General features: G+C 39.5%; 1 non-coding gene and 1 pseudogene across 1 annotated transcript; both read left to right on the forward strand.

Annotated features, from left to right (window-relative positions):
- LOC107819510 (2-oxoisovalerate dehydrogenase subunit alpha 2, mitochondrial-like) overlaps nt 1-25,021 on the forward strand; it is a 42,814-nt pseudogene that overhangs the window by 12,584 nt on the left and 5,209 nt on the right.
- LOC142176937 (U6 spliceosomal RNA) lies at nt 14,023-14,125 on the forward strand. The gene has a single exon (XR_012705732.1). It is a non-coding gene; the product is annotated as a U6 spliceosomal RNA (small nuclear RNA).

The raw sequence follows: 25,021 nt of genomic DNA on the forward strand, positions 1-25,021 counted from the left end.
ATTCCAGGATGATATAAGGAAATCTATGATGCAAGCAAGTTGAAGGAAGGTTACGAGTAGTATTAATAGATATGTGTACGTCGCAAGCTAAAGTATGGTAAAACGACAAAGTTTTAGGAAGACAGGAGTAAGGATAAGAAAAGACGAGTGAGGAGGTGACGAAAATGGATAAGTCCTCAGGATTAAGCCCATGAACACAAAAAGAGCTGATGATTTCTCTAAGTTATGGAAAGCTCAGTATAGCCTGAATGAACTCAAAGGAGTCAAAGACTAACAACATTTAGAAGAGATGGAATGCTGCCCTGGTAGTAGAATGAGGGTGTAATTGTGATAAATAAAGGATGATGTTTGCGCCTTCGATTGAGTAATGATTTGAAAAAAAGGGATTTCATGAATTGTACAGGATTAAAATGCACCCATAAGATGAACCACGTAATGATGCCATGAAATACAGTTATGGAAGTATGGTATCGCCCCCAGGTGGATCAGAAAAATCATTTCAAATATTCCTCGATGCAACGCAAGCCCTAGTGGCAAGGTATTACGTAAGAAGTTTCAAGTTATCAGTGGCATATTTGTAGATCAATATTGAGGTGAATCAACAATAGATGGACAAAAGTCACAAAGTATGAGATGAGATTAAACCATCATTCTTAAGATGAATAGTAATGAGGAAGCATTAAAGGACTTAGATTTATACATATGGGATAAGCAACGAAAGTAACTTAGAATTCGGTAGCAGACCTCAGTAATGATAAATCGAAGTAAGAATTATGGTATAGTGTGAACTACCTAGATGTAGTAAAGTCATATGAATGGATAACCAGGTCTATGAAATAAGATATAGTAATATTCGTAAGTTTAACAAAGTACTGAGCACAGAACTTCAGTGTATTTATAGATGCCCAGAGGGACATCTTATCAAGCTCTGTATGTGGTTACAAAGTGAGGCATAGAGATTGGCTGAAAACTGGATGAAAAAGGAGAAAAGAGTCGCATAGGCGCACATACAAAGAAAAGGTCGTACAGGCTGCATGACAGAAGGTAGCAAGAGTTACGAGATTGAAAGAATTCCGACCATATATCATGGTATGAGAAAGAGGCCTAAAGGAGGGAATGCTCTGGCCTTTGGATTTATTCAAAGAACAGTTGCCTAAATAGCAAGAGGAGTATTAAAGTATTCGCAAGAGCTATGGGTGATGAGAATGATAAGTGCATCAATAAACATTCGAGGAAGAATGTTCCAAAGGGGGGAATGATGTTACACCCCATGTTTTCGTACGTAAAAGTACGCCATGAGTAAATTGATGAAATCTCGGAAATGAGATATTACATCTTGTATTTTCGTACGTTAAAGTTTCGTCGTAAGTTAATCGTTGTAAGTTCGGGAATGAGATTATTTTGAGATTATAAGCAATATGCTATTTCAAATAAGTGATGAGTAAATTCATAATGATGAGAGGGTAAGCAAATCGAAGAAAATGAATTTCGTCGAAGTTTGACATTTTGGGATACAATACGGTCCAAGCTAAAATACCCGATATTTATGGACTAGTACCATACAAGGTGCCACATGGCCATGATAGTAAGGTGTACAAGGTATGTTAAAAGTGAGTAGTATTTTAAGTAAATTGAGATAATTCTTAATTATTTGGTAATGGAATATTACCTAATTAATTAGGAAATTATTGGATAAAGATTAAATTTCTCAACGTCGCAGCCCACCCTTCAAACTAAGTGACTCATAAACCAAATTAAAAGGTGGCAACGAATCTGTACACGTGTTCGCATGCACCGAAAGATTAAAATTCAAAAATTCTTGGATGGCCACTAATTTTATTAGTGAATTGGTGATAGGTCAAGTGGTAATCATTTTTAATTTAGGTGCACTAAACATGTTTGCCATTGCTAATACTCCATATATTATATTCCTAGTTGTTATGTTTTTGCTGATTCACCTAGCTCTTTAGCGTGCCAATATAAGAACGTGGAAATGGTTATAAGGATTAGGCATCTCTTTCATGGATTAAAATAAACATGATGGAGCACTTGGTAGGCATTTGGTTTATGTTACTGTTGTGAGTGAATTTGGTGTGATCTCATTCTTGGAAAGCCTATTATAAACGTTCACCCTTCATTTGGTATAGAGAAGGAGTTAACAAACATTCAACACCCTTTGTTAAGGATAATTATTTGGGAATTCATGCCTTGAAGATAATGCTTTTGAATATGATCCAAGTTTGAATGTTCATCTATGACCTTATCGAGTTCTTATGAGAAATTAACGTATGTTAAGGCTATCCCTTCTTTCTTTTTGGCATAATTCATACGATACAAATAAATCGAGTAAACGCACAATTTTCATAAAAACTCTATTCATAGAAGTATTAGGGGTGTCTATGTTATCGATTCTCCGTGTGAATTATTATTATATATTTCTGTTCATGGGTCTCAGAAAAATACGTATTTGATAAAGTTTATTCGAAAGGCATATTGATTTTTATGACAATCCAAGAAATCTTATTAACGTAATTCTTATGTATTTCATGCATTTATACATGTATATTGACCCATGACCAGATGGCGTTATATACGCGTATATTATATATATATGGGATATGGAAAAAGGTTACGACGTTATATACGCACCACCATCTGATCAGCTGGTATACGTTGATGATTTGCCCACAGTGGCCGAGATGATATGATGGGATGCCCTCAAAGGCTTGATGATGTTATGAACGCATATACCTATGCATGGTATGACATTTATACGCATATGCATGTCATTATATTATTAAATGATTCACAGAGCTATTCAGACTTACATGTCAAGTCTTTTACTCCATATTTCTCTCATATATGTTATTTACTGATTTTCATTCCTTACATACTCGGTACATTATTTGTACTGATATTTCTTTTGCATGGGGACATTGCATTTCATACCCGCAGGTCCCGATAGACATGTCGAGAGTCCTCCAAGCAGGCTATCAGCTCAGCGGAAGATTTTGGTGTGCTCTATTTGCTCCGAAGTTGCTATTGGTCAGTATGATTAGGAAATGTGTTGATTGGTATGGCGGGGCTCTGTCCCAACCTTTATAACATTTCTGTATCCTTAGAGACTTGTAGACATATATCGTATACATGAAAGATTGTACGACCTTGTCGGTCTATATTTAGTATACGAGTGATCATTTTGGTCTTATAGGCCCGTATGTGTTATGTATAAGTTGGTATTACATGTTTTATTCTACTTATCCTACGGCAGACTTTACGGCTCAGTTACCTATGATAGCATGATACAAAAAGATATGTTATGTTGGTACTCGGTTGAGTAAGGTGCCGGGTGCCCGTCGCGGCCCGTCGGTTTGGGTCGTGACATTCTCCTCTATCGTGCAATGTTGTTTTTTCAATACTGATTGAACTCTTCTACTCTTATTCTCTCACAGATGGCGAGAACACGTACCGCTTCCTCAGCTAAATAGCAGCCAGAGCCTCCAGTGGCAGCTCCTACGCGGGGCTGAGGCCGAGGCCATGCCAGAGGCCGAGGTAGGGGCAGGGCTCAGCCCAGAGCCCTAGCAGCAGCCCCAGCAGTGGAGCCTCAGATTGATCTTGATGAGAAGGTTCCAGCCTAGACTATTCCTGCCGGACCAGCTCAGGTTCCAGAGGGGTTCATTGCCACCGAAGTACTTCAGGATGCTTTGGTCCGTTTGGTGGGACTTATGGAGAGTGTGGCCTAGACTTGCGCATTTCCCATGGCACTAGCCGTCTCTCAGGCTAGAGGAGGAGCCCAGACTCCCACTATCCCTGCTCCAGAGTAGATGGCTCCCCGGTATCAGGCTCCAGCAGCTCAGCCAGTCAGAGTAGTTCAGCCGGTTATTGCATCACAGGTCGGAGATGGGCCAGCTATGTCTTCTACGGCTTTATGGAGATTTGACAAGTTCACCAAGCTCTTTCCAGTTCACTTAAATGGTGCTTTTTCAGAGGATTTCTAGGGGTATCTTGACAGCTGTCACGGGATTCTACGGAACATGGGTATAGTGGAGACCAATGGGGTCGATTTTGCTACATTTCAGATGACTGGTTCAGCCAAGAAATGGTGGAGAGATTATTTGCTGACCAGACCAGCTGGGTCGCCTGCTCTTACTTGGGACCAATTCTCTCAGCTCTTCCTAGAGAAGTTTCTGCCTATCACATTGAGAGAGAAGTGTCGCCGTCAGTTCGGGAGTCTCCAGCAGGGCAGTATGACTGTTACTCAATATGAGACCCATTTTGTGGATTTGGCCTATCATGCCATTCTTCTGCTTCCCACCGAGAGAGAGAGAGAGGGTAAGGAGGTTTATTGACGGACTTGCTCAGCCTATCAGATTGCAGATGGCTAAGGAGACTGTGAGTGAGATTTCTTTTCAGGCGGCTGCTAATGTCGCCAGACGAGTCAAGATGGTTCTTGCTTAGGGAGGTCAGGGGTCTGACAAGAGACCTCGTTATTCCGGTGAGTTCAGCGGTGCCTCATCTAGAGGCAGAGGCACCTTTGGTAGAGGCCATCCTCCCAGGCCGTTTCATTCAGCACTCCAGGCATCCCACGGTGCCTCAAGTGGTCGCGGTCCTCATATGCCTTATTCCGACTAGCTAGCTTACAATGCACCACTAGCTCCTATTAGTGCACCTCCACTCTAGAGTTATCAGGGTGGTTACTCAGGTCGAATGGGTCAGTTTCAGGGTCAGCAGTCACATCAGCCAAGGTTATGTTATACTTGTGGTGATCCGAGGCACATTGCTAGATTTTACCCTCGGGCAATGGGGAACTCACAGTATCAGAGTTCTCGTGCCATGGTTCCAGCACCAGTTGCTGCACCACCTGCTCAACCAGCTAGATGCAGGGGTCAGATAGCTAGAGGTAGAGGCCAGACTGTTAAAGGTGGAGGTCAGGCCGTTAGAGGTGAAGACCAGCCAGTTAGAGGCCGTCGTAGGGACGTAGTTCAGAGTGGTGGAGCCCAGCCCCGGAAGCATAGGCCTGAGGCTGAGTCATCTGATGTTGTTATAACAGGTACAGTTTCAGTTTGCAGTAGAGACGTTTCAGTTCTATTTGATTCGGGATCTACTTACTCCTATGTGTAATCCTATTTTGCTTCATATTTGGTTGTGCCCCATGATTCTTTGAGTGCTCATGTGTATGTATCCACGCCAGTGGGGGATGCTATTATTGTAGATCGTGTTTATCGTTCATGTGTGGTCACCATTGGGAGTCTTGAGACTCGTGTAGATCTTCTACTTCTCAATATGGTTAATTTTGATGTCATACTGGGTATGGATTGGCTGTCACCTTATCATGCTATATTAGATTGTCACACCAAGACGGTGACCTTATCCTTGCCGGGATTGCCTCAATTAGAGTGGAGAGGGACTCTTGGCCATTCTACTAGAAGGGTTATCTCTTATGTGAAGGCTCGACATATGGTCGAGAAGAGGTGTCTAGCTTATTTGGCTTATGTCCATGATTCTATTGTGGAGGTTCCTTCCATGGATTCAGTGCCGGTTGTTCGTGAGTTTCCAGAGGTGTTTCATGCAGATCTGCCAGGGATGCCACTCGACAGGGATATTGATTTCTGCATTGATTTGGCTCCGGGCACTCAGCCCATTTCCATTCCGCCATACCGCATGGCCCCGCCAGAGTTGAAAGAATTGAAAGAATAATTACAAGATTTGCTTGATAAGGGCTTCATTAGGCCTAGTGTCTCGCCCTGGGGTGTACCTGTGTTGTTTGTGAAGAAGAAAGATGGATTGATGAGGATGTGTATAGATTATCGGCAATTGAACAAAGTTACCATCAAGAACAAGTATCCATTGCCGAGGATTGATGATTTATTTGATCAGCTTCAGGGTGCCAAGGTATTTTCGAAGATTGATTTGAGATCTGGCTACCATCAGTTGAGGATTAGGGCATCCGATGTTCCTAAGACAGCTTTTCAGACTCGGTATGTGCATTATGAGTTTTTAGTGATGTCATTTGGGCTGACAAATTCCCCAGCAACATTCATGGATTTGATGAACTGGGTGTTCAAGCCCTACTTGGATTCCTTTGTGATTGTATTTATTGATGATATCTTGATCTACTCCCACAGTCGAGAGGAGCATGAGCAGCACCTTCAGATCGTTCTTCAGACTCTGAGAGACAGTCAACTATATGCTAAGTTCTCAAAATGTGAGTTTTGGTTGTGTTCAATTGCTTTCTTGGGTTACGTTGTATTAGCAGGGGGTATTCAGGTGGATTCTAAGAAGATTGAGGCAGTCCAGAACTGGCCTAGACCCACATCAGCTACAGAGATCCGTAGTTTCTTAAGATTGGCAGGTTATTACCGTCGATTCGTGGAGTGGTTTTCATCTATAGCAGCCTCATTGACCAGGTTGACCCAGAAGGGTGCCCCGTTCAGGTGGTCAGACGAGTGTGAGGGGAGCTTCCAGAAGTTCAAGACAACTTTGACTACGACACCGGTATTGGTGTTACCCTCAGGTTTAAGATCTTATATAGTATATTGTGACGCATCTCGTATTGGTCTGGGTGCGGTATTGATCCAGGGTGGCAAGGTTATTGCATATGCTTTGCGGCAGCTGAAGGTTCACGAGAAGAATTACCCTATTCATGATCTAAAGCTGGTAGTCATTGTGCATGCGCTGAATGTTTGGAGGCACTATCTTTACGGTGTGCCATGTGAGGTGTTCACGGATCATTGGAGCTTGCAGTATTTGTTCAAGCAGAAGGAGCTCAATTTGAGGCAGAGGAGGTGGTTGAGCTATTGAAAGATTATGACATCACCATCTTGTATCATCCCGGGAAGGACAATGTGGTGGCCGATGCTTTGAGTAGAAAGTCAGTTAGTATGGGTAGCCTTGCATATATTCCAATTGGGGAGAGACCGCTTGTACTAGATGTTCAGACTTTGGCCAATCAGTTCGTGAGGTTGGATGTTTCTGAGCCCAGCCATGTTCTAGCTTGTACAATTGCTCGGTCTTCTTTGTTTGAGTGCATCAGAGATCGGTAGTACGACGACCCTCATTTGCTTGTCCTTAGGGACATGGTGTGGCACGGTGATGCCAAGCAGGTTACAATTGGAGATGATGGAGTTTTGAGGATGCATGGTCGTATTTGTGTGCCTAATGTGGATAGACTTCGTGAGTTGATTCTTGAGGAGGCCCACAATTCCCGATATTCTGTTCATCCGGGCACCGCCAAGATGTATCAGGACTTGCGGCAACATTATTGGTGGAGGCGAACGAAGAAAGACATAGTTGCATATGTAACTCGGTGTCTAAATTGCCAGCAGGTAAAGTGTGAGCATCAGAGACCTGGTGGTTTACTTCAGAGGTTAGAGATTCCTGAGTGGAAGTGGGAGCGTATCACTATGGATTTTGTTGTTAGACTCCCACGGACTCAGAGGAAGTTCGATGCAGTTTGGGTCATTGTGGACAGGCTGACCAAGTCAGCAAACATCATTCTTATGGCAGTTACCTATTCCTCAGAGCGGTTGACAGAGATTTACATCCGCGAGATCATCCGTCTTCATGGTGTGCCCGTGTCTATCATTTCTGATCGAGGTACGCAGTTTACCTCACACTTCTGGAGGGTTGTACAATGTGAGTTAGGCACGCGGGTTGAGTTGAGTACAATATTTCATCCACAGACAGACGGACAGTCCGAGCGTACTATTCAGATCTTGGAGGATATGCTCTGCGCATGTGTTATAGACTTCGAAGGATCGTGGGATCAGTTCTTGCCCCTTGCGGAGTTCTCCTACAACAACAGCTACCAGTCGAGCATTCAGATGGCTCCCTATGAGGCACTATATGGTAGGGGTGCCGGTCGCCAGTTGGATGATTTGAGCCGAGGGAGGCTCGGTTATTGGGTACAGATTTGGTACAGGATGCCTTGGACAAGGTCAAAATTATTCAGGATAGACTTTGCACAGCTCAGTCCAGGCAGAAGAGTTATGCCGACCGCAAGGTTCGTGATGTTGCATTCATGGTCGGGGAGAGAGTATTGCTTCGGGTATCACCCATGAAGGGTGTGATGAGGTTCGGAAAGAAGGGAAAGTTGAGCCCTAAGTATATCGGACCTTTTAATATTCTGGAGAGAGTGGGAGGGGTGGCTTACAGGCTTGCGTTGCCACCTAGTTTATCAGCAGTTCATCCGGTGTTCTATGTGTCCATGCTTCGAAAGTATCATGGCGATCCGTCCCATGTGTTAGATTTCAGCTCTATCCAATTGGACAAGGATTTGACTTACGAGGAGGAGCCGGTGGCTATCCTAGCCTAGCAAGTTCGCCAGTTGAGATCAAAGAGTTACCCTTCAGTTTGCGCGCAGTGGAGAGGTCAGCCTATTGAGGCAGCTACTTAGGAGTCCGAGTCCGATATGCGGAGTAGATATCCCCACCTTTTCACCAGCTCAGGTACTTTTCTATGTCCGTTCGAGGACGAACGGTTATTTTAGAGATGGAAAATGTGATGACCCAAAAGATCATCTTATGTTTTAGAACTCGATTTTGCACTCTTAAGCCTTAAAAATCTCATTTTCACCCTCCTCAATTTGCATACGCAGTCCGGGCGTGTTTCCTGAAAGATTTTTATGTTGAAAATTGAAGAAAATAAGAATTTTTGCCTAAAAACTTCAATTGAGTTGACTTCGGTCAACATTTTTGGTAAACGGGCCCGAATTCATATTTTGACGGCCCCGGTGGGTCCGTATCAAAATATGGGTCCTGGGCGTATGCCCGGAATCGAATTTGGAGGTCTCTAGCTCGAGTTATGAATTTTTGATAAAAATTAAAAGTCTGAAAATTTAATTATTTTTAAGAATTGATTGATGTTTGGCATTGCTAGTACCGGGTTCATATTTTAGTTCTGGAGCCTAGCACAGGTTCATTATAATATTTAAGACTTGTTTGTGAAATTTGGTGAGAAACGAAGTTGGTTTGACGTGATTCGGACGTCCAGTTGAGAAAATAGAAATTTTAAAGCTTTCTTGAAAATTTCATTCGATTTGGTGTTCAATTCATAGTTCTAGGTGTTATTTTGGCAATTTGATTGCGCGACCAAGCTTGTATGATATTTATAAACTTGTGTGCATGTTTGGTTTGGAGTCCCGAGGGCTCGGGTGAGTTTCGGATAGGCTACAAGATGTTTTAGACTTAGAAAATCTGGTGCGTCTATGCTGTATCTGGTATCTGATATATTATACTTCGCGATCGCGTAGTCACTCTCGCAATCGCGAATGGGAACCTGGGCTGGGGAGGATTTTATTCTACGTGAACGCGAGACCATGGTCGTGAACGCGGAGCATTGGGGGGAGTTGCTGTACGCGAACACGACCCGTCGAACGCGAACGCATAGCTTTAGCTAGGCTGGGCAGGGGACCTGGGAAACTCTATGCGAACGCGAGCCCTGTCTTGCGAACATGAAGGTAAGGCAGGCTAAACCTTCGCGAACGCATAAAGACTCCCGCGATCGCGTAAGTCCTTAGGAGGCTGCTCTTCGCGAACGCGACAGTGTTCACGCGATCGCGATGAACACTGTCGCCCAGCACTTAAAACAAAATCAAAAATGGGATTTAGCCATTATTTCACATTTTCAAGAACCAAACGGGCTAGAGACGATTTTCAAGAGATATTTGCTTTCCCAAAGTGTTGGTAAGTGATTCTAAACTATTTTCTTTCAATTACCCATTTCATTTCATAAATTTTCAACCTAAAATCTAGAGTTTTCATGGTAGAGTTGGGGATTTGGATAGAAACTAGGGATTTCAGAAATTTGGGGATTTAGACCTCAAATTGAGGTCGGATTCCAAAATCAATTATATATCTGGGCTTGGGGGTGAATGGGTAAATGGATTTTGGTCTGAACCTCGGGTTTTGACCAAGCGGGCCAGGGGTCGATTTTTGACTTTTGGAGGAAAATTTGGAAAATCTAAATTTATACAATGTAATTGCTTCCTTTAGAAATATTTGATATAATTGAGTCATTTTTGAATAGATACGAGTGGTTTGGAGATGGATTCTAGAGGAAAAGCTATGATTGAGTATTGAGTGGCCTTCGGAGCAAAGTAAGTGTTATGTCTAACTTTGACTTGAGGGAATTAGGAATCTCAGACTATTTGTTATGTGAAATTCATGTGAGCGGCGTATATGTGTGGTGACGAGTACTTATGCGCCGCCAATTTACCTGCTTTTCACCGTTCCTCCTTTTTTCTTATATTGTCTCTTTCCTATGCCTAAGTGCTACTTGTTTATGCTAGTGCTGTTAAATTGATCGTTCTTATCATGTTTACGGATTCTCTGGTGATAATTGAGTATTTATTTCAAAGTTGAGATTGATATTGTGGAACCAAATGTTAAAGTAAGGCTTGTACTTGTTATTCCACCTCCATGTTGTTATTTATGCATTACATTATGATAAGGGAGAGTGTTAATGCACGAAAGGTGTTGCCGTGCCATATTGTGAGTGTTAATGCACGAAGGGTGATGCCATGCCATATTGTGAGTGTTAAAGCACGAAGGGTGATGCCGTGCCATACTGTGAGTGTTAATGCACGAAGGGTGATGCCGTACCATGATATGAGAGTTAATGCACGAAAGGTGATGTCGTACCGTTTCTATTGATTTTATGATGAGATTGAGAGTAAAAGCACGAAGGGTGATGCCGTGCATTTTTCCTTTACTGTATTCGTTGTTTCTGTTGATTCATAGTATATTGGTCGTGCCAGTTATCATTCTGCTGTAGTTCCTTATCTCGTATTTCCCCCAGCATGTTTCCCCTTCCCGATATTTTCCGTCTAGCTCTTCATTATTGTTATTCGTATATACACTGTTAAATTATACAGGTTAATTTGTAGGTGCCTTGCCTTAGCCTCGTCACTACTTCATCGAGGTTAGGCTCGATACTTACCAGTACATCGAGTCGGTTGTACTAATACTGCACTCTGTACTTTTCGTGCAGATTTTAGTATTGTCTAAGGTTGATCGAGATTTTAGTTGTTGGACCCGCCATCCGGAGATTCAAGGTAGATCTGTCGGCGTTCACAAACCTTGAAGTCCCCGTCTATCTTTTCTGTTTTACTGTTTCTCTCATTCAAACAATTGTATTTCTCTCAGACTATTATTTGTAGTAAATTATAGAATGCTCATGAATTGTGACTCCAGATCCGGGTGGTAGTAATTTAATGCAGTTCTTATATTATTCCGCACTTACTATATTTCATCTTAGCTAATTATTGTTATTTACTGAATGGAATAAAAATTGGTTTAATGATTCTCTAACGTTGGTTTGTCTAGCAAGTGAAATGTTAAGCGCCATCACGGTCCCGACGGTGGAAATTTCGAGTCGTGACAAAAGCCTAGTTTATTTTTAATCGATAAACCTTGCAATATACTCCGCCTCCATGATCAATAACCAGCTCCACTGAAAGGAGTTAACACGAGCGTAGCACGAGGATTATCCGACGGGTGCAAATTCAAAGGATCGCTTGGATCGATTCCGGAATTTCCTTGAACTCTAACATTCACTGATGTACTAGCTACATCATTCAAATCGTCCACAACCATGAGTAAGCAAAACTAGTTATGCTAGTATTACGCTGTTAGAAGAAGAAGCCCCTATTTAGACACTCGAATTAGGGCAAAATCAAGGAGATACTAAACAGAAGAAAGATAATGAACAGAGGAGATGATCGTAATAGAGTGGCCGTGCTCTGATACCATGTCGATTACACATGCCCTCACCTCGCTCAAGCTCGAGACGAGCAATAATAGAGGTCAGAGAGATAGAGAGAGTGCATAACGAAGAGAGAGAAAGAAATATTTGAAATGAATCCACCGACCTTATTCTGATATTTGTATTGACAATATATACAAAACTTGTCTAACTAAAGTGAATAGCTAAAATAGCCTCTTTACAAATTAACTAACTAATCACTTTATAAATGTCTAGCCACTTTACATAATTAACCATCTTAACAACTTGCAAGCAGATGGCATCAATAACATGAAAGGATCCCATCTGTGATTTTAGCTCCATTTATTATTGCATGGAGTTATGGATGTATGCCACGTGTTAGAATAACTTTTGAACGCTTAGATTTTGCATTATATACTTAGATTAGAATAAATGCATATTACCATATTGCACAAATTAAATAATAGTAATATAAATTTTTATTTCTCATTACATTAACTCCATTAGAAATAACAAACAAGAAGAATTTAGGTGCACATCCATAATTCCATTAATTAAGAAGTAAATTCAGGGCCGGTGCGGGGGCTGGTGAGTAGGTGCCGGGGGTGGTGGGTCTAGCGCAGAAGGAGATCCAGGATTTAAACACTATGAGTTCGACTTTTAAAGTTTTTAGCATTGAACTCATTATATTTTTAAAGTTATGGGTCCATATCTACTATTTTTGTAATTTTAATGAATTTTTACATATAATGAATTTTTATTATATTTTACTCCGCGTCAAAAGTTATGGGTTCAATTGAACCCGTCAATAATATAGTAGATTAACCCCTGGTCTAGCGGCCAGAGTGAGGGGAGGGTGGTTGAGTGGGGAGGATTGAAACTGTTTCAGAAAATATTTTTTCTTCTTTTGACAGGAAAGTCATTTTTCTAAAATTTGAGGAAAATGAGTTAATAAGATAAATATTTTCTAAAATATTTAAGCCAACTAAAAATTGAAAAATTAAGAAACTGAAAAATATTTTCCTCCATACCAAAAACAATCCCTTTCTCTGTATATATTCTGTTTTTAATGCCAATAACTTTTCAGGAATTTATACTTTGGTGTCATATAAGCAAGATTTGACATGGACAAATTTATAATTTCCGTTTAAGAGAAATGTGTTGCTATACGTGGAAAAGCATCATCTTTCTACTTGAATTAGAAAATGATTTCAGCTCTTTACCTTTTATTATTGAATTAGTAGACCATGGATTTACCAAGAGGAAAGGTTCCAATTACAACTCAAATGAAGTTTATCTCATAGTCATCTGAAAAGAGATTATCTTGTTATCGAGTCCTTGACGATAATGGTTGTCTAATTCGAGGCAGTATATTTGAGCAGGTATAGTATGAGCAATTCTTTAAGTAGAAGTAGAAATTCATTTCCAAAAAGACATAGATTTTGATAGAATTTATTGGACATCAAATGGTTAGTTAGCAAAGGATTGGCACTAAATATGCATTCTACAATGGTAGCAGTTCAAACTATGGACACCATATTTTATGAAGCACCAAGGCAGGGGAGGTTATCCTTCTACCTCACAAGTACTGGAGAAGAAGCTAGTAACATTGCTTCTGCTGCTTCTCTCACCTCTTGTTAGGATCGGAAGCCTGGGTAGTGCGTAATTTAGCCAAACAACGTTATAATAACAATAACAAAGACAATGCAAGTTGATAATAACGGCAATTAAAGCATATAAAGAAGACACAAATTTAACGTGGTTCGGTCAAAGTGACCTACGTACACAAGCGGAGAGGAGCAATTTCATTATACCAACAAGAGTACAAAATTAAAATAAATACTCTAATTAATCCCAAATACCCTAAGAGAGTAATCTCACAAGATCGCTCCAAAAAAGGGTTCACACAAGTGCTTCCCAACGCTCAACTCTCATACAAAACACTCTTAATAAAGGAGGAAAGGAAGAAATAAGAAATGAATACTCAAGTCTTGTTGGTGTGATTAAAATGAACTAATGTCCTTTCCTTGCAAAAACGTTTTGGCATCTTAGTTGTAAAAGAAAAGATACAACTTGTACAAATAATATCTACCACACAATGCAATATTTTTGGGTCCCAAAAAATATTGCCAACAAAGTCTACACTTTGCAAATATGCTTATATTTATGTGAGATGAACTCCATTAGCCAAAATATTGTCCATATAACACCTCTAATGATATTGTGTTGCCTCAGGGAATTGATTTTATCCTCCTAATCTACTGCTGCCCGTGTAATTAATGTTTAAACCAAATTAATTTACCCTTCGGGACATTTGATAAAATTGAGACGATATATAGAATATTACTGTGGCCCCTCTGCAAGGATGACATGTCCAAATCGAGAAATGGTCCAAACTTGGGGGGGCCGACCAGGGGTTCTGTTATGGCGCGGCTTCACTCTGCAAGAATTTGCAGATCAATTGTTCGGAAATAAGGACAATTATGGGAAAGGAAGACAAATGCCAATACATTATGGTTCTAATAAGCTCAATTACTTCACTGTTTCCTGTCCTCTCACGTAATATTTCAAATCCTCATACATATACCATTTTCTTTTTGCCATTTTCCTAGTACAAGATTCAGAATTTTGTATCTAAGCAATGCTCCGCTTCAAATAAAATCCATTTTTTCAGCACGCAGCTTCCACAGGCTGCTGGCGTGGCGTATTCCCTGAAAATGGATAAAAAGGAAGCTTGTGTAGTGGTTTATTTTGGGGACGGTTGCACCAGTGAGGTAATATAATTGAGCATATTAGCGCAATTTTCGCTTAGAAGATCAAGGCCATTTATTTTCTTCTTAAATCTTTATGCAGGGTCATTTCCATGCTGGTTTGAATTTTGCAGCAGTAATGGAAGCTCCTGTCGTTTTTATTTGCCGCAACAACGGATGGGCCATTAGTACTCCTGTAACTGAACAATTTCGAAGTAATTCCAAGCTCATTCAGTTTAATATGCACAACATTAAATTAATTTTGTCATTTTAGTGTCTGTAGTTTACAACAATACAAATGATTGAATGCCTCTAAAATAAACAAGATTGCTTTAGTTGGTTATTGTTTTCAGTGTTTTCTTTTTATAGGTGATGGAATTGCTATTAAGGGACATGCTTATGGAATTAGAAGTATTCGAGTAGATGGCAATGATGCTCTAGCAATTCACAGTGCTATTCGCGCAGCTCGTCAAATGGCAATAAAGGAGCAAAAATCAATATTAGTTGAGGTGAAATTTAACTCCTTATATATCTACTAGCCCTAAACAGTGTAAGTGCCAAAACCAGTTCAAGTTACAAAATACATTGAAGTTAAAAATGTCTACATAAACTGCACAAACCTTAATCTGGTAAAAGTTTAACTCTCAGGCTATGGCAAATAGAGTAAGCCACCATTCAACATCTGATGATTCAACAAAGTATCGGTGCGTTAAAGGAAATAGAGCAGTGGAGAACATCAAGAAACCCTGTAACCAGATTCAGAAAGTGGATTCAGAGAAATGGCTGGTGGTTTGATCAAAATGAAACTTAAATTCGCAGAAACATCAGAAAACAGGTTCAACATTCAACAACCATGGCATAATTTCATACCATTAGTTTTATTTTTGTGGAAAAATTACGCGACACAGAAAACATATACATTTTATTTACTATTCGTAGTGTTAGAATCAGCCATGGAAACACAGAAGAAGAGCATGGACCTTGGGCTTAACTCAATCCCAAAAGCTAGCTTATGAAGTGATGATTGACAGCAATCTGCATGGCTGCTTTGTTATCACAGTATAGAGTAACAGGTTGGAGGACAAAAACACCTAGTTATGCAAATAAGCCCAACAACCAAGTGATTTCAGCAACAGCAGTGGCCATACTCCTGTTCTCAGCTTCTACACTGCTTCTGGAGACTATGTGTTGCTTCTTAGACTTCCATGAGATTAATGAATCACCAAGCTTCACCAAATAACCACTGGCAGACCTTCTAGTAACAGGACAAGCTCCCCTTTCAGAGTCACAAAAGGCAACTAGAAAATGCACAGGTGACCTCTTCAGGTGAACCCCAAGTCCAGGTGCATTCTTGAGATATCTCACCGCTCGAAGGGTTGCATCCATATGAGATCTCTTAGGTGCGTGCATGAATTGACTGAGACTCTGAACAACATAACATATGGCTGGCCTGATAACTGTAAGATACAGAAGCTTGCCAATGAGCTTCTGTTATGTCTACTAAAGGATCTGCAGTGGGAGAATAGCATGCTACCTTATCAAATTCAACTGTGGTCAGTTTTTGATTGATTTCAAGAGGGGTGACTGCTGGTTTAGCTCCACTCAGCCATAGTTCTGATATCAACTCTAGAGTGTATTTTTTTTTATTGAGTAGGATCCCATGTTTAGATCTCAATACCTCAATACCAATGAAGTATCTCAACTGACCTAAATCCTTGACTTTAAATTGCTGATGTAAGGAATGTTTGGCTTCACAGATTAACTCAATGCTACTCCCAGTTATCAACAAATCATCAACATAAACCAGTATCACAACAATGTGCTGACTAACTTTTTTAGTGAACATGGAATAGTCAAATCTACTATGTTTGAAGCTTGCATTTAGCAAGGCTTGAGTAAGCTTCAAGTTACACTGTCTTGCTTGAGCCCAAACACAGATTTCAAAAGTCTGTAGACTTTCCTCTGCTTCCCCTGCCTCTGAAACCCCTGTGGCAAATCCATGTATACCTCTTTTGAGAGATCTCCTTATAAGAAGGTATTAAAGACATCCATCTGGTGCAATTCTCAGTCCTTAGAGGCTGCAAGTGCAATGACTGACCTGACTGCCACCATTTTGGCAACTAGTGAAAAAGTTTCATTATAATGTAATCCTTCTTGTTGGTTGTATCTTTTAGCTACTAATCGAGCCTTAAACATCTCTATCTCACCAATGAATTTATATTTGATTTTGTAGACCCACTTGGAGCCTATACAATTCTTTCTAGGAGGCAAGTCAACCACTTTCCATGTTTTGTTTTCTTCCAAAGTCAGGATTTCTTGCTTCATGGCCTATATCCACTTAGGATCTTTCACAGCTTTTCCGAAGTTGTGTGGCTCCCTTAAGGCTGAAAAAGCTAAGACATAGTCTTTGTACTTCTGTGACACCTGGTCATATGACAGGAAGTGAGAGATAGGGTGGACACAATTTGATGATGTTGAACTAGTGGTCACATAATCTTGTAACCATATAAGAGGATGTTTGGTTCTAGTAGACTGCCTAGTTACTGTATTTGAGCTGGACTTTTTTAGTATATTGGATTGATTGTTAGGTGTATTAGGACATGGAGACTCCACCTCAGTTGGATCAGCTACTTGATCAACAGAGGAGTCTTCTACTGGATCACCATGTACTACTTGGTCTTTCACGAGACATATAGCTTCATCACTAATTTGAGTGCTTGGTTCTTCCATCCTTTCTGCTGCTGGATGCTCATGCTCATGTTGAGGAGACAAAAACTCTATAGAATGATCCACTACTGATGGAACATGAATCTCATCTGACTTGGCAAAGGGAAATTCATTTTCCCTAAACACAACATCCCTGCTAACAAAAAAGGTATTAGTGGCCAAATCATATAACTTGTATCCTTTCTGAGTTGTAGAGTAGCCATAAGCACTGCCTGTCTTGATCTTGTTGCAAATTTATCCTTTTTCAACATATTTGTGGCATAGCATATGCAACCAAACACTCTCAAGTGAGTGAGTGATGATTTCCTACCATATAACAATTCAAAAGAACTTTGACCATTAAGAATTCTGGAAGGTAATATGTTCAGTATGTAAACTGCAGCTTGTAATCACTCACCCCAAAATCTACTAGGAATAGAAGCCTGAAACTTCAAGGCCATTGCAATATCTAAGATATGCCTGTATTTTCTCTCTACTATGCTATTTTGTTGTGGTGTATACACATAACTGCTCTGGTGAATGACATCATGTGCCTGCAAATAGTCATTCCACTAACAGGTGAAAATTTCAGTCCCATTGTCTATTCAAATCACTTTAACTGTGGTATCAAACTGAGTTTGAACCATGCAAAGGAATTACTTTAAGAAAACAATAGTCTCACTTTTTAATTGTATAAAAAAATCCAAGTTGCTCTAGAGAAATCATCCACAATAGTGAGAAAATAATGTTTGTTATCATGAGTAGTAGTCCTGTATGGTCCCCAAACATCCATATGCACTAACTGAAAAGGCTTAGTACTTCTACTCTCACTATTAGGAAAGCTTAGTCTAGGTTGTTTTGCCAGAAGGCAAACAATACATTGATTATGAACTGCATTGTCTACTCTATGGTACAAGAAGGAAATATGTTGCATCACTGGAATAGAAGGATGACCTAGTCTTTTATGACACAAACTACTAGATTATGCACTTGTTTTTCCCGCTGCTTTAGCCTGAGTCACCAGCTGTTTGACACCTTTTCCTTTCAGCGAATACAAGCCATCATGCTGTCTACCTATCCCTTTCACCCTGCAATTGTAAAGATCCTAAAATATACACAATGCAGGTAGAAAAAATGGAAGCACATCACAAATCCCTAGTTAGTTTTTAAACTAACATTAGGTTAAACTTAAAGTTAGGGACATAGAGAACATTTTCCAGCTTATTATCTCTTGTCAACCAAGCACTGCCAATGTGAGTGATATCAGTGCTATCTCCATAAGCTTAACTTTATTGTTACCAAAATTATCAACACTTTTCACATCACTCAACAGATCAAATATGGAAGTTATATGATGTGTAGCCCCTAAGTCTACTATCCAATTTGATGTATGCACAGTTGATGAAAGAGAGACAGTTGTACATATGTGCCTGAGTCTGTGTCTCATTAGATTCATCTTTACTGAGAAAGTTCAGAATTTGCTGGTACTGTGCTTCTGTAAAGAAATAGTCTCCACTCTTGGTGTGTGAGGTTCCTGGTGTGTTCATATTAGTAGGTCCTACAACATTGTTAGCTGTTGTGAGAGTGCCTCTTGCCTGACCATCTCTTGGCTGATATCCACCTCTTTTGTTCTTATAGTCATCTGGATAACCAATTAGCTTGTAATAATTTTCCTTAGTGTGTCCTCTCATGTGACAATGCTCACATTGCAAAGGTTGTTTCTTCCAACAATATGGTTGACCTATTCCAGCCTATAGTGCCAAAGGATCTACCTTGTTCATTTCAGTGTTGTTATTGATGGTCTGTTGACTTTCATCCTGTGATATCATAACATAAGCTTGATTAAGTGTTGGCTCAGTTGTCTTCATGAGGATCTGCCTCTATGCCTGATTATAAGTGTCATTAAGCCCATTCAAAAATTGCATCATCCTCTGTTGCTGAAGATGCACAACATGTTCTTTTGACTTAGGACAACCACAATTTAGAAATGGTACCAAAACATCATACTCTGCCCATAGTTCTTTCAATTTGGTAAAATATACAGCCACAGTATCACCTCCTTGTGATAATTTTGAGATTTCACTATATAATTGAAAGATTCCACCTGATTTACTTTATCAAAGTGCTCCTTAAGATATTCCCACACAGCACGAGCATCAGATGCCTAAATAATTCCACTGATTAATTCTTTCGAAACTAAGTTCATAATCCAGGAATGAACAATCGCATTGCATGTTTCCCACTCCTTATGGAGTGCCTCTTTAAACGATGCCTTAGTACAAGTTCTTGTTACAAACCCTAGCGTTTGTTTACCTTTCAGTACGAGTCGCATCGATCTACTCCACATGCCATAGTTTTCAGAACCGGTGAGTTAAATAGGAATCAACACCAAACTAGGTGTGTCAGAAGGTTACAAATACAAGGGATGAGTGTGATCGATCTTCTCTTCCGCCATTGAAGATCGATGGAAGAAGCTCAAGAAAGAAATAGGGAAATACTGTGATTGATCAAGAGATACTTACAAATTGCCTATCTGTGCGAGTAAAATTGTTACACCCCATATTTTCGTACATGAAAGTACGCCATAAGTAAATTGAGATAAGCTCGAAAATGAGATGTTATATCCCGCATTTTCGTATGTTAAAGTTTCGTCATAAGTTAATCGACGTAAGTTCATAAATGAGATTATTTTGAGATTATAAGCATTATATTACTTCAAACAAGTGATAAATAAATTCGTGAAGGTGAGAGAGTAGGCAAATCGAAGAAAATGAATTTCGTCGAAGTCTGACATTTTGAGATAAAATACGGTCCAAGCTACAATACCACATATTTATGGACTAGTGCCATATAAGGTACCACATGACCATGATAGTATGGTATATAAAGTGTGTTAAAACTGAGTAATATTTCAAGTAATTTGAGATAATTGGTTAATTATTAATTTAAGTGGATAAGTGTAAGAATTGTCTTGTCCACGTGGGACCATGACAACTAAAGTGATGTATGACTAATATGTATGCTATGTTGGTGTCACACTTTGGGATACGAAGGCTTGCTAAGCATTAAAGTTATAAGTGGGGCCTACTAACCAACACTTTTAAAGAATTCATCTGAAACTCTAAGTCTTTAGATAAAGTTTAAGGAACATTGGCAACCTTGCCTTAGGGAAATGGTGACTCTTAAGTTCGCATAAAAGGTGGCAAAATTTGGAAAAATCTTTGGCCAAGTATCCCTTATCAAGTGGGCCCCACACCACTATAATAAGGAACCTTTCAAATTCCTTCATTCATGTTAGGAATGATATCATATGGATCTGCCATGTCAAACATAAATTGCTTTCAATATTAACTTGATTTCTACATGAAAATTGCCTTGAGTCTCAAATGGAGAAAGGCTTCAAAAGGGGTAAATGATGAGATATTCAACAATTCATACGAGATTGTATCTTAGCAACGTGAGTGCTTTAGCAAAATCCATAAAATACTTCTTAAATTCAATAAAAGTCATATAAGATTAAGATTAATTCACAAAGAGAGCAACAGGAGTTCTTGGATTTGCAAAGAAAGAATTCACCTTATATCAAATTCACAAGTAACGATCTTAGGCAAAGGAATTCATACGAAGTATTACTATGCAATATCAACAGGATTTGCAATTCTAAGAGAGCCCGATATAATCTTTCTCAAGGACATCATACGGATATTTTCCTACTTTGATCTGCCGCTACGTATTTTCACAAAAGACGTGTGTTAGAGGGATTGTCAAGAGAATCGACTCAGGTATATTAAGGCTATCCCTTCTTTCCTTTTGGCATGATCCGTATGATACAAATAAAATAAGCAAATGCACCACTTTCATAAATGATTCTATTCATAGAAGTACTAGAAGTGCCTACGGTCTTGATTCCCCATGTGTCCTATTATTCTATCATCTGTTCATGGGTCTCAGAAAATACGTGAGTTGATAAAGTTTATTTCATGATATTAATCAGAGGCATAATTGTCTTATGACGTTCCGAGAGATTTTATTTACGTACTTCTCATGCATTCTGAAAGATTTTATTAACGTACTTTTCATGCATTTCATTTATGTACATTGACCCATAACTAGATGGCATTATATACGCGTATATATGTATGTATATATATATATATGTATATGGGATATGGGAAAGGTTATGGCGTTATATATGCACCACCACCTGATCAGCTAGTATACGTTGATGATTTTGCCCATAGTAACGGATATGATATGATGGGATGCCCTCAGAAGCTTGATGATTTTATGAACGCATATACCTATGTATGGTCTGGCATTTTTACGCATATACATGACATTATAAATATGAAATGATTCACAGAGCTATTCAGACTTACGTGTTGAGTCTTTTACTCCATGTTTCTCTATGTCTTTTATTTACTAATTTTCACTTCTTACATACTCAATATATTATTTGTACTGACGTCTCTTTTTGCCCGGGGATACTGCATTTCATACCCGCAGGTCCCGATAGACATGTTGAGAGTCCTCCAAGTAGGCTATCAGCTCAGCGGAAGGTGTCGTTGCGGTCCATTTGCTCCGAAGTTGGTTATTTGGTCAGTATGATTTGGATATGTATTGATTAGTATGGCAGGGCCCTGTCCCGACCTTTATGATATTTATGTACTCTTAGAGGATTGTAGACATCTGTCATGTATACAGATACTTGTATGGCCTTGTCGGCCTATGTTTTAAGTATATAAAGAATCACGTTGGCCTTATAGGCCCGTATGTCACAGGTATGCATTTCTATATCAGGTTCAATCGTTCTATGTCGGGTATTCCCTCATGTTTACTCTGGTTATCTCATGACGCGCCTTCTAGCCCACTTACCCATGATGATGTAATAAGAAAGATACGTTACGTTGGTACTCGGTTGAGTAAGGTACCGGGTGCCCATCGCGGCCCATCGGTTTGGGTCGTGACAAAAGTGGAATCAGAGCAGTTCTGTCCTAGGGAGTTTATAAGCCATGTCTAGTAGAGTCTTGTTTATGGGTGTGTTGTGCACCACACTTATAAGCAGGAGGCTACAGGGCATTTAGGACTGTCACTCTTTCTTCTTACTCTAGATCGTGTGGTAGAGCGCAATTGTAAGAACTCAATTTCGTAAACTCTATCTTATTCGTAATACAACGATACCTACATCCAGAAAGACGGTTGGTATGAGATATAGCTATGGAATGGTTAAGTCAGAGGAATTCAATTTTTGCATCATGCTTATGATGAGTAAATGTGAAGTTTTCAGTAGAACATATGTGTAAGATTCTTGATAAGGAAATTAAGGTAAGAATATCTACCTATTTGGTGAAAAGCAATGAGAGAATCAGAAGGTAGATACAAGTTTCAACAATGTAAAAGAAGCAAGATGAAAAAGGGTACGAGGTACCCAGCTAGTGAAGATTATCATTATTTACCATTCAGGAAGAGAGATATAAACATTTTGAGTTACCTTCAACAGTAACAGAGCTATGTACAATCGGTCGCACCCATCTCAGTTATGCCCTATGGAAACTAACAGATATGGTTTAAGAGAAGGACAGGATATCAGGATCTGGCTGGGGTTAGAGTAACCCAAAAAGATGGATGGATTGTTTGCGTCAGTTGACATTTCCGAAGGATATTGCAAATGTGCTAATAGATCTCCTTATGAGACACTCAAATGGTGCACTCTAAAATGGTACAGCTAGATATGAGTGGTAAAAATATAGACACTGGAATCCTGGAAGGGGTAAATATTACCTTAGTATGGTCCCGTCCTTAGTAGAACGAGGATGTTAGGCAACCCAAAGAGCCAGGGGATGGAGAAAGGAGAGCTAAAAGCAAAAGAAGATCTTGTTGAAGTTTTAGAATAAAGTAATAAACAGAAATGTTAGCAAGAAAATAAGAAGAGAGTTAATGAAACATTATGAGTAAGATGTGATACACAGATGACAATGGTAGATAAAAACAAATGACAGTATTACAGAGTCTATAGTCAAGTGAAGGAAAAGACGAGAGGTGACAGGACTTGAGGCTACAAAAGAGTATAGGCCATAAAGTCATACCCTCATTTCAAGAAATAAGTTCATGACTCTAACGTGATTACCAAAAGGAAAAGTTAAACCCAGAGTAATAGAAATCAGTATGGATTGATGAACAAGATAAACTAAACATGAATTAGGGATTGAGTGATTTGATAATAGTCGGCATCATGAGAATTTCAGAGATTGCATTCCGGCAATAATACAATGGACGATAGAAGACTAACCTTTAAAAGGCACTCAGGAAGACGCTTCCCTAAAAAGCAAGCAATGTGAGCAAAGTTAAGCTTAAAGGACTATGTGTGCCAGTTACACTAAGTGTCACCCTTGTGAGTAAAGAATTTTGTTATCCTTGTTACAGAAGGATTACTACAAGGCGAGTAGGGATCATCGATGATGTGAAAAGACACCAAAGATGAAGAGGTAAAACATCTATAGGTAGATCGTCGTAGCACTAAATCTTAGTACTCCCCTAAATGGGGGAATATGAAGTGATGTGGCATTAAGTCAGAATGAAGTGATTTTAGTAACTATGGAATGGTAAAGGAAGAATGCGATAAAAATGAGTAAGGGGTGAGATTGCACTTATTCAAATCCTACATATATGCTACGATTCCAGAACATTATGCAAACACGATGTCAAGGAGAGGAAGTAAGGGCTCCTGTCCGAGATGTTGTTGATAAATAAGGAGCTAGTGTGAGACGTAAGTTAAGACAAAGGAAATAACCCAAGAAAGATTACGCAGAGTATTGATATGAGAATGGGCCAACGAATAGTTAGAAGTTGATTCAGGAAGAGCCTAGTTATGGCTAGACAAAAGGATACAGACAAATCAACAGATCGTGCAAGATAAACATATTAAACCCTAACATAGGGAATTCAGTCTCGCAGATATGACATTGTAATACTTGAGATATATTTAGATAGGATTTGAGGAAGTTAAAGTTACCGTATGAGTATTACAGAAATAAAAGAGAATGCCACTGGGAAGACAATCAAAATCTTAGTTCAGAAGCAGCCCTACAAGCACAAAGGGCGTGGAAATAAGTAACTACAGATAATTATAGGCAAGGAAAGACATCAAAAACTTCTGTCGAGTATACGATGTAATAAGATCACCACTTTACAAGAGTCAGAAGGTCCTCCGTAAGTACTACAACGAAAGACTAGTTGAGGAAATAAGGAAGAAGGCTTCAACGTAAGCATAGTGACCTAAAGAGGAAATGGTCTTGTAACAATAGTCTCACAACAATAATGTATGCACTCCATAAGAAAGTGGCAGCTATCGTGGCTAATGAACGGGAAGAAAAAAAAATCAAAAGGTGATATTCAAGATCATATGGGTTGTATGGAATCCCAATATATGTGGGCACTAAGATAAGCTAAGTATTCATGCAACAAGTGGCAGGACGACCAGAAAAAGTAATTGCTTACATTTAAAGAAAGTTGAGAAGGAACGTAAGGAATTATTCGATTAATGATCCAGAGTTAGTTACGTTATGAACGCACTTAAGGTTTCGGAGTATTATCCATGCATCATATATATTGACAATCATACAATCGTAGAAGACTCTAGTATAAGTTAAAAGAAATAATTGAGTCCACGTCATAGACAAATGATTGAATTGTTAGGAGATTGTATCATGGATATTCCATAGTGCCCATGAAAGGCTAAAGTAATAACTAATACCATGAGCCACAGATTGAAAGATAGATTAAGTCTACATAAAGGCTAATCAGAAGGAAGAGGAAACTAAAGAGTTATATCAACTAAGTAA

Source organism: Nicotiana tabacum, chromosome 22 (assembly GCF_000715075.1).
Source record: "Nicotiana tabacum cultivar K326 chromosome 22, ASM71507v2, whole genome shotgun sequence".
NCBI classification, from domain to species: Eukaryota; Viridiplantae; Streptophyta; class Magnoliopsida; order Solanales; family Solanaceae; genus Nicotiana; species Nicotiana tabacum.